We start from the raw sequence: 10,655 nt of genomic DNA on the forward strand, positions 1-10,655 counted from the left end.
TGAGGTAGGTGCCCTTGACCATAATTGAACCCATCAGTCCACAGGCCAATGCTCTAGTCACCAGCTAGGGTGCATCTGTTATTTCTGTAGCAATTTGTGGACTGAAGAGTCAGCAGGCTGTTTTGTACCATATGAAATACTCATAGTTAATATAGTATGGTACCTACATTTTGAACCATGTTGTTGAGGAATTGACTTTATTTAAGTAAATGCAGTCACTGAAATTTGTTTGTTATTGAACTGTGCAAACCCAGAGCTACCTGTGACTGTCTTTTTCTTTAGTTGTACTAGTATGTGTATTCATTTATTTTCACATGTTGTTGTCTTTTGTTCTTTCAGTTTTATTGAGATATATTTGATATACAGCACTGCATAAATTTAAAGTGTACAACATAATGCTTTTTTTTCACCACTTTTAGAAACGGTTTATTTTCCATCAACCTTATTTCCGTTCTGTTAAGAATTTGTGGAAGAACAGCTTAGGACCATTCAGTTGTTCCTACCCGTTCAGTAGCCTGAGCAGTGGGGGCTGCAAACCAGTCTTCAGTGGTAGGCTGAGCACTCCAGGCTTCAGTAGGAAACTGCTGGATGGGCACAGAGGGCACCTGAGCCTTCAGACCTGTCTGTGACCCCAGGCTGAGCAGCGGTGAACTCAGGAGCTGGAGCAGCCCATTCTCCCCAAATTCCTCCTTGGTCACAGCCTTTTCAGCAGCGGCCTGCTCTTCCTTTTCAATCTCTTCAGGATCCCTGTCGGAGATCAGGCATAACCTCCCAAGGTGTTCACAGGAGATGGTGCCACGCATGCGTAGTACTTCCCCGGCCAGCATCCACCACATCAGACCCACTGAGTGAGCCCCCTTGTTGTTGCAAGGGATGGCAATGTCCACATAGCGCAGAGGAGAGTCTGTGTTACACGGAGCGATGGTGGGCAGGTTAACCTAAGATGCCTCTGTGAGAGGCCGGTGCTCAGCCCTGGGGTCAGTAACCACCAGAGGTCCTGGATCCGGTTGGTGAAGGTTCCAGGAGTGAAGTGGCAGCAACAGGAGTGGCTCCAGTGGCAGCAGCAAACTTCAGCACAGCTCGCTGGCCGCTGTTTCTGGACCATATGACCCCGACATCAGTGGGTGTTCAATGCAACAATGGCACAAGCTGCCAGCAGGAACTTCTCCCAGATGCTCCTCAGATTCCTGCTGTGGATGCCATCACGCTTCCTTTTGTAGATGTACTGCTCCATTTGGAAGTCAAGGTTGGTGCCACCTAAGTGGGTTCCTGCTGCAAGGAATTTGAGGACATCCTCCTCCTTCATCAGTAGGACATCAAGGGCTTTGGACTTTGTGAAAGGTTTCCTTTTAAGTTACGTGGGAACCGAGAACAACGCCGTATGAAGCCCTCCCAGGGTAGCGCGGAAAGCCAGCATAATGCTTTGACTTACATATGCTGCGATATGCTTACCACAATAAGTTCTGTTAACATCTATATGTTTATTGTCTTTAGGTTTCATGAGAGCAAAGACTATACCTGTTTTACTCACTGATATTTACCTAGCACATCAGAAACACATATTGTAAAATCTCAGCAAATAGCTGAGAATTAAGAGGAAAAAATTTTGACTTAACTATTGACCTATGTAAATATTTTTGGAGGCATTACAGTGGTTAAAAGTGTGATTCCCACAGACAAATTAATATAATTAAATAAAATTTTGGATGAAAATCCCAGCTCTGTCACTTACTAGCTGTATAATCTAGGAAAAATCACTTAACTACCCTGTGCCTCAGTATTCTCATTTATGGAAAGTACATAATAATAGTACCTATTTCATAGGATATTATGAACATTAAATGAGTTATATACACAAAACAATTTGACAATGCCAAAATAGCCACTGTACAAATGGTAGTCATTATATTGGAGACTAGAGACCCGGTGCATGACATTCATGCACTGCGGGTGGAGGGTCCCTCAGCCCAGCCTGTGCCTTCTCGCAGTCTGGGACCCCTCGAGGGATGTCTGCCGAGGGGTCCTTAGCGCTGGCGAAGGCAGGAGAGGCTCCCACCACTGCCTCTGCGCTCGCTAGCTGTGAGCCAGCTTCTGGCTGAGTGGCACTCCCCCTGTGGGAGCGCACTGACCACCAGGGGGCAGCTCCTGTGTTGTGTCATTCCACCATTTGGGTGATTTGCATATTATCCTTTTATTATATAGGATTAGATTTTTGGAACAACAGTAATATATATTTCTGCCAATAAATAGTCACTATTTTCATATGCAAAATCACTACTGGAAAATGATGAAAATACTAAGGAAAATTCCGATAGTATTTCTGAAATTGTGTGTGTGTGTGTGTGTGAAGTGAAAACTAAAGATATTGTTGAATATGGTTACATTTTAAATGCTTTCCTATAAACTGGAACCTGACACTGAACTTAATAACTAGCATGCTTGTATCTTTTTAATAAACATTTTCATGGAAAAGTGTAATATACTTCTTTCTTTGGTGATAGAAGGTAATTTCCAGAGCTTCCTGTAGAATAACTGAATTAGAAAGTAGCAGTGAGTGTGTTTTCTTTTTTTCTATAGAGAAATAAATGTCAAGCTTCTGTGTTAATTAAGCAATTAACTAAAATGTTATATAAGGGTGGAAAACAAGAAAAATAGTTCAGTTGTGTGATTTAATTTTAATTGAATGAAATAAGTTAGTGAAACTAGCTGCTGTTTCATGAGTCTTTTCATAGAGCAGAGAATAGGTTCTGACAGCAGAGACGGCAGATAGCATTGAGTTTAATTCTATTTAATTAGCAATGTCCAACCTTTCTCAACCGAAAAGTAATACTCTTATTAAATAATACCAAAAGTGCAATGGATTCTGGCCCAAAGTAATGAACATGTGACCTCTACAAATAAACATTTCCCAAGAGTGGATTCTACATGCATCCAAAGGGTATGTTCAAATTTTTAAAAGTAATTATATCACTTCCAGTTACTCAAGGACTACAGAAGCAGAATAAATTTTCTCTCTATGCCCAGCACAGATGAAATATGCATTTTTTACCAACATCAAACAGATTTTCCATTTAGCCATACTATGACCATAACCAGCTCCCTGTTTATTATTTGTATTTTTAATTAAACTTTTTTATTGAAATATAATTTAAAGATTATACATGTACAGATGACTGCATTTTCAGAGTTAACACACAATCAGTGTCAAGATCAAGAAATAAAATAACATTTTTGCAATGGCAACTGCTATTTTGACTTCTAACACCAGATATACTTTTGCTATTTTTAAATTTATGTAAATTGGACCATACAGCGTCTACTCTTTTGGGCCTGCTTTCTTTTGTCCAAAATCTTGTTTAAGAGATCTCCCACATTATTGAATGCATTCAAAATTATTGATTGCTATCTTCTATTGTTTTTACTTACTACAATATATCCATTTTAATATTGATGGACATTTTGGTAATTTCCAGTTTTGTGAACTATTAGGAATAGTGCTGCTATACACATTCTTGTGCAAATCATTTTGTGAACAAATAAATGGATTTCTGCTGGGTATATGCTTAGGAGTACAACCACTAGCCATGGACATATCCAGGAGTCTTTGATACTTCCAGAGAATTTTCTGATGCTGTTATAAAAACTTACATTGCATGCAAACGTGGTTATTCCACATTCTAGTCAACACTGAGAATGCATGTCTTTCCTTTTAGCCCTTCTGCTAGGTGTGGGCTTCCTTCTCTGATCCCAAAGGACAGAGCCTTACTCTTGAGGGAAAATTGCTAAGAGCATAGTTCAAATAGAGTATGAAAAGAAATTTGGGAGTAAGACAAAAAGTTTTAGATAACTGAAGAAAAAGGAGCTGATAGTGGTCCTGAGGAGACTGATCTCAACAAGTATCTTAAGAGAAAAATACAAGATATAAAGTGAAAAGCACCATCCTGTAGTGCAAGACCTGTAGATGGAGGATACACAGCACTGGGACCAGACAGCCCTCTTGACCCAAGCTTAGCTCTCAGAAATGAGACTACATAGAGGTTGTTTATTATAAGAGCATGTAACATGAGCCTACCCTCTTAACAAACTTTCAGTTGTACAATATGGCATTGTTAACTATAGGCATGCTGTTCTACAGCAGATCCCTATAAATTACTCATCTCCTGTAACTGAAGTGTCATGCCCATTGAATAGCAACTTCCCATTTCCCCTTTGCCACAGCCCTTGGATGCTACCATTCTACTCTTGGTGTCTATGAGTTTAATTATTTTAGGTATCAGAAGTTATTTTTATGGCTTTCATAGTAACAGAAAGAGCATCATAAATGTTAGAAAGTTATCTTGGCCCATTTCCTGGCCCATTCCTTCCAACTACCCCAAAATTTGTTTCTATTAGTCCAGGAAACTCATTGTTATTTAAACATAGGCAAAATTTAGGTGTGTGGGAAACTAAGATTTATATCCAATTGATCAATATGTATCAATATATTGATTGCTTAACTCCCAATACATATATATAATATAATACTTATTTTATATTCAACATTTAACACATTTTATACATTTGAAAATATTTATCTATGGTTTTGACTATTAACAGCTAATATATAGCAACATATTTAACTTTAAAGAGAAAAATGCCTTTGTAATTTATTTTCTGTAATATCTACAATAAGCAATACCACCTTATTTGACAGCACACTCAAATTATAGAGTGAGTTTCTAATGGTGAAGTAATGTCACAATTTTCCATGCTATTATCATTCAAGATGGCGATTTACATACTTTAATAAAAGTTTTTTGTTGAGTTTTATTACTTGCAGTTAAAATCTTATGCATTTGTCATCATTACAATTTTCATTTCATTAAATTAAATATCCACATTAAAATAATTTATGTTATGACTAAATATCTCAAGAAGTAAATGACAATGGGATATGATAAAAAAGTGTCTTCTCTTTTTCCTCTTCCTCTTAGTGAATCACATGATAATTACTCAGAAAGAAATTTAAGATAAATTGTTGCAAGACTATTCATTACAGTTTTTTTTAGATAATTAGCAGAAATTCTGTCATCATTATGAGAGGTTTGCTTGGCCATTATGAATCTAAAATGATGACATCCAAATGAAATACTTATTTTTGTAGGATTTAAAAGATTAAAGGTGGCACAATCATGTTTAATTGACTGGCTCTCTTGTCATAAAATATTAGATAGAAGAGAGTGTTATTTCTGAAAAAAAAGGTATTTTATATAAGAAGAGTTGAGAAGACTTAATGTGTGATTAAAAGAAAACTATAAGTACCTTCAAGAATGAGATTATATTTCTACTTCTAATACAAAGGGTAATCATTGATTAAGTAAAATGTAATACTTTGCTAGAGTCTTCTGCATTGTCTGTCTCCACCATTAAGAATAAAAGAATCACAGGAGTAACCACTTCAAAGAAAAATGTTTTCATTGATTTTAGAGAGAAAGTAAGGGAGAGAAAGCGAGAGATAGAAACATCAATGAGAGAGAAATATCAATCATCTGCCTTCTGCAACTCCCAAATCCCCCACCGACTGAGCCTACAAATGTGGCATGTGCCCTGACTGGGAATCAAACAGGTGACCTCTTGGTGCATGGGTCAAAACTACCCCAAAATCTGTTTCTATTAGTCCAGTATCATGTCCCCAAAAGTTACTGATATTTTTCTCTAATATTAATTCTAGAAACAATGCAACCAAAATTAGATGGGTGAGGAGTAACCACCTATTTAAAATTAAAAATCCTTTCATCTTAAATCTGAATCACAAGTAACAATATGAATGTATTATTAATTTTTAGGAACAAAATCAACAGTGTTGTTCCTAGGTTTGTCCTTTGAAAGCCAGTCATGCAGCAATGAATGCACCCAGCACTTGTAATGTGGTCTCTTAACACCATGTGTAACAAAAAGAGACAATGTTCCCTAGAAAAGCAAGTTTCTCCAGACTTGGAGCAAAAAAAATTCTACAAGGTAAGTCTAAAAAGTCCTATTTCACTGAAAGAGAGGGAACTAAGATCTCTAGGATTTTTCGAAATGTTTTAGAAGCCAACTTTGAAAAGTGAACAATTTGACCATTGAAAGAGCAAGGAGAGAAATGGATTTAAACATCAAATACAGAGGTGGGAAAAAGTAGGTTTACAATATAATACAAACAAATAATGCAATAATTAATCTATATATATAAAAGCCCAGAGTCCGGAACACTGAAACAACCAGAATGACTGGTGGCTATGATGCACACTGTGGCAGCCAACCAGCCTGATCCAGACCCTGATCAGGCCCCTCGCCCTGGCCCAGCCACCAATCAGCCCCCAACACCCCAATTGGGGGCAGGGCCAGCCGGCCAACTGCCCATGGCCCCTCCTCCTGGCTGGCCACAGCCCATCCCCCAACCGGCCACACCCCCAATGGGCTCCCACACCCCTCCATGATCCCTCCCCTCCACTGGCCCAACCTGATGGACCCCCATCAGGGCAGGCCGGCCAGATCCCATCCGTGCACGAATTCGTGCACCAGGCCTCTAGTAAATAATAATACACAAATAAACTGTGTTTTGCATACTCACAATTGTAAACCTACTTTTGCCCACCCCTCTGTGTTAAAATTCCTTGTTTATAATAATACTGAAAGAAAAACGCACTTTAACTTCAATTCCCTGTCTCAGGGAATCGACTCACTATTCTGCAAACATAAATATAGGGTAGGAATCAAGCATCCCATCTTTCCTGAACAAACATAGTGGATCTATCTTTCCTGACAAAATTATTTTCATGAAAACAAACTAATTGATAAATATATTTGTTCTTTACAAAATAATTATATAAAATGCAAAAATAATATAAGAATTGAAATTATCATTTTATAACAATTAATGAATTAATGGATTATAGGCAATAATCATTAAAACCATGAAATAAAAGCCAATGGAAAACTTTATAATGAGCAGGTCAAGCTGAAAACATCTGAGTCCAGCGACCAGTATTAAAATTGTTAAAATACTATATCTATCCCAGAATAATGCAACAGGAAGTATAAGATACCATTTATGAAATAGGTTTAGGAAAAAAGGGAAAGGGAGCAGCCACTTTTGATTCTTTTGGTCATCACTGTATCCCCACAATGAGTATAATATATAACACATAGCAGACCCTGAATAAGTATTTACTGAATGAATAAATGAATGGATGGGTGAATGATTGATTTAATGTGGACACAGGGCATTGTTAAAACTATAAACACAAGTCATTTACTTTCTGTCACTGATCAATTATACAAGTCATAACATTATTTATTAAACAAATTAAATACTTTACAATAAATTTGTAAATAAGCTTTAAATAGGGGTGTTTTTTTAAATTGTTAAGATATCAAACTTTTGTTTGGCCTTTAGATGTAGTCCCAATTCTCTCAATGAAATGAATAAGGATTAAGTTCTTACTTAAAATTTTTATCGTTAACACCATTTAACATATTGAAGTATCACAGATATATTATTTACATCTTCATTGGTCCCATCAGGGATGTCATATTTATGTCCTTGGAGAAAACTAATTGCCCCAAAGCATTCCTTTTTTCAGTGTTTTGTTGAATTTGAATTAAGATTCCCTATAGTAAACTGCCAAGTTGCTCAAATTTGACTCCAGGCATCCTAAGAACCATGAAGCTTTCAAGAGACTTCATAAAATCTAAAAACTCAGTATTTCCTGAAGGAAAACCATATCAGACATATTATTTTGTGTTATTGTGAGATTTATTCTAATTCAATTTTAGATGAAAAAGAAAGAATCATGCTCTTAACAGTTGCTGTTGTTTTTCTCTAATATTAATTCTATAAATAATGCAACCAAAATTAGATTGACTAATATAATTAAAGTACTATAAAATTTGACACATTATACTTATAATACATATTATTATATGGTTCTAAGTCACATTTGCAAATAACCAAAATCTTTGATTCTGTTGTTAGAATACTGACACATTAAAATAATTTTAAAATTAAAGATTAAATTTTATCATAGTATGTTATAAATGTATTTTTCATTTTCATGATTTATATTCACTACCATATTGTTTTAATAATGGCATGTTTATATTTGGCCCTAAAATAATTTTTTAAAATTTATATCAAAATTGAAATTTAAAAGTGAAAGAATACCAAAATATATTTTTTCAGTCCTTATTTATGATAAGTTTTACAGGTTCTAACATTATATATTGTATTATATGCAAAAAGAATATAAGGCTAAAAGAAAATATATATATGTTCCCTTTGATTATAAATTACTAAATGGCCCTGGCCAATGTGGCTCAATTGGTTAAAGTGACATTTCATGCACTCAAAGGTTGTCCTGTTTGAATCTCGGTCAGAGCACATACCTAGGTTTTGGGTTTGATCCCCAAAGGGAGGCAACCGATAAGATGTTTCTTTCACACATGATGTTTCTCTCTCTCTCTCTCTCTCTCCCCACCACCCTCCACCAACTTCCTCCTTCTTCCCCTCTTTCTAAAATCAGTAAACATAACCTTGGGTGAGGATTAATAACCTATCTAATAAAAGAGTAATATGCAAATTAACCATCACTCTGCTACATCCACAAGCCACACCCACCAGCCAATCAGGAGCGAGTATGCAAATTAACCCAACCAAGATGGCTGTGGCCATGGAGTGAGCAGGGCGCTTGGGTTTCCCCTGCAATGGAGGAAGCCAAGCTTCCTACACACCCTGGCCAGCCGTGGACTCCACTGAAGGCTACAAAGTTTCAATTATAGAAGATAAATAAATCCCAACAAAAATGGCTGTGGCCACAGAGCTGGAGAGAGCAGGAGGCTTGGGTTTCCCCGGCGATGGAGGAAGCCAAGCTTTCCGCCTGCCCTGGACTACCTTGGCCTCTGTTCAAGGCTACAAAGTTTCAATTATAGAAGATAAATAAATCTCAGATTCCAGGGCCTCTTCTTGGGTCACCCAGGGATGTGGCTGGCCTGCAAAACACCACAGGCCCCTCACCCAGGCTGCCCCATGCCCCAAGGGAACCCCCACTCTGATCCAGGACACCCTTCAGGGCAAACCAGCTGGCCCCCACCCGTGCACCAGGCCTCTATCCTATCTAATAAAAGAGTAATATGCAAATTGACCATCACTCCAACACACAAGATGGCTGCCCCCATTTTGTCAAAGATGGCTGCCCCCATGTGGACACAAGATGGCCGACACAAGATGGCCAGCAGGGAGGGCAGTTAGGGGTGACCAGGCTGGCAGGGGAGCAGTTAGGCATCAATCAGGCTGGCAGGGGAGTGGTTTCGGGGTGATCAGGCTGGCAGGCAGAAGCGGTTAGGGGCAATCAGGAAGGCAGTCAGGCGAGCAGTTGGGAGCCAGCAGTCCTGGATTGTGAGAGGGATATCCCTGTGGGATCAGGCCTAAAAGGGCAGTCAGACATCCCCCGAGGGGTCCCAGATTGGAAAGGGTGCAGGCTGAGCTGAGGGACACCCCCCTCCCAGTATACAAATTTTGTGCACTAGGCCTCTAGCCTGCACCCTCTCCAATCTGGGACTGCTGGCTCCCAACGGCTTGCCTCTCTGTGTGCCTGATTGCCCCTAACCACTTCTGCCTGCCAGCCTGATCACCCCCTAACCATTCCCCTGCCAGGCTGATCACCCACTAACCACTCCCCTGCCAGCCTGATCGACACCTAACTGCTCCCCTGCCAGCCCAATTGCCCCCAACTGCCCTCCCCTGCTGGCCCGATTGCTACCAACTGCCCTCCCCTGCCGGCCTAGTTGTCCCCAACTGCCCTCCCCTTCCAGCCCGGTCACCCCTAACTGCCCTTCCCTGCTGGCCTGGTCGCCCCCACCTGCCCTCCCCTGCCAGCCTGGTCCCTCCCAACTACCCTCCCCTGCTGGCCTGGTCTTCCCTAACTGCCCTCCTCTGCTGGCCTGATCGCCCACAACTGTCCTCCAATGCTGGCCATCTTGTGGCGGCCATCTTGTGACCACATGGGGGCTGCCATCTTGTGCAAGGGCATGATGGTCAATTTGCATATTACCTCTTCATTATATAGGATTAATGCCAGAACCAGGAATTAAACTGCAGCATGTGTGTCTTTACCTTCCTTAACATATATCTCACAGTGCCCATTTTGCTGACAATTGGTAACCCCTACTGGTCTTCTTTTAGTCCCTCAGCCACACTAGCTTTGCTCAGGCTGGTCTCTGTGTCAGGAATGTTTGTTCCTGCTCTTGTAATTTGTAGCACATCCCTGATCACACAAGCAGACCTCTGGCCTCTTGCCCCAATACTCTTTATCACCTGTTTGTTTTCTTCCTAGCACTTTTTATTAGTTGTAGCTTTGCAGTTTTTTCATTTATTCTCTGTTTACCCTACTGGACTAAAAATCCCACCAGGGAGGGGCTCATGTATGTTTCTTCACCACTCTCACTGAGTACATTACAGGTAGCGAATCAAAGACTGTCTGAAAAAGTTAATGAAAGGCTGACATCTCTCCTGCATTTTGCACATTCTTTTAGAATTTCTGCATATTCTTTTAGAACTGAGGACCATGGAAATTTTATAAGTGATTCTCTTTTCTCCTAAATACCAAATATTAGAAAGTTTAGAGGCTGTTTTGTTT

At 39.3% G+C, this 10,655-nt stretch overlaps 1 pseudogene across 1 annotated transcript; it reads right to left on the reverse strand.

The window, feature by feature from the left end:
• Positions 1–479: 479 nt before the first annotated feature.
• LOC308242163 (small ribosomal subunit protein uS2-like) lies at positions 480–1,318 on the reverse strand (annotated as a pseudogene). The gene has a single exon. The product of its transcript is annotated as a small ribosomal subunit protein uS2-like (transcript).
• Positions 1,319–10,655: the final 9,337 nt, after the last annotated feature.

The sequence above is a fragment of the Plecotus auritus genome, assembly GCF_963455305.1.
Source record: "Plecotus auritus genome assembly, chromosome: 2".
In the NCBI taxonomy this organism is placed as follows: domain Eukaryota; kingdom Metazoa; phylum Chordata; class Mammalia; order Chiroptera; family Vespertilionidae; genus Plecotus; species Plecotus auritus.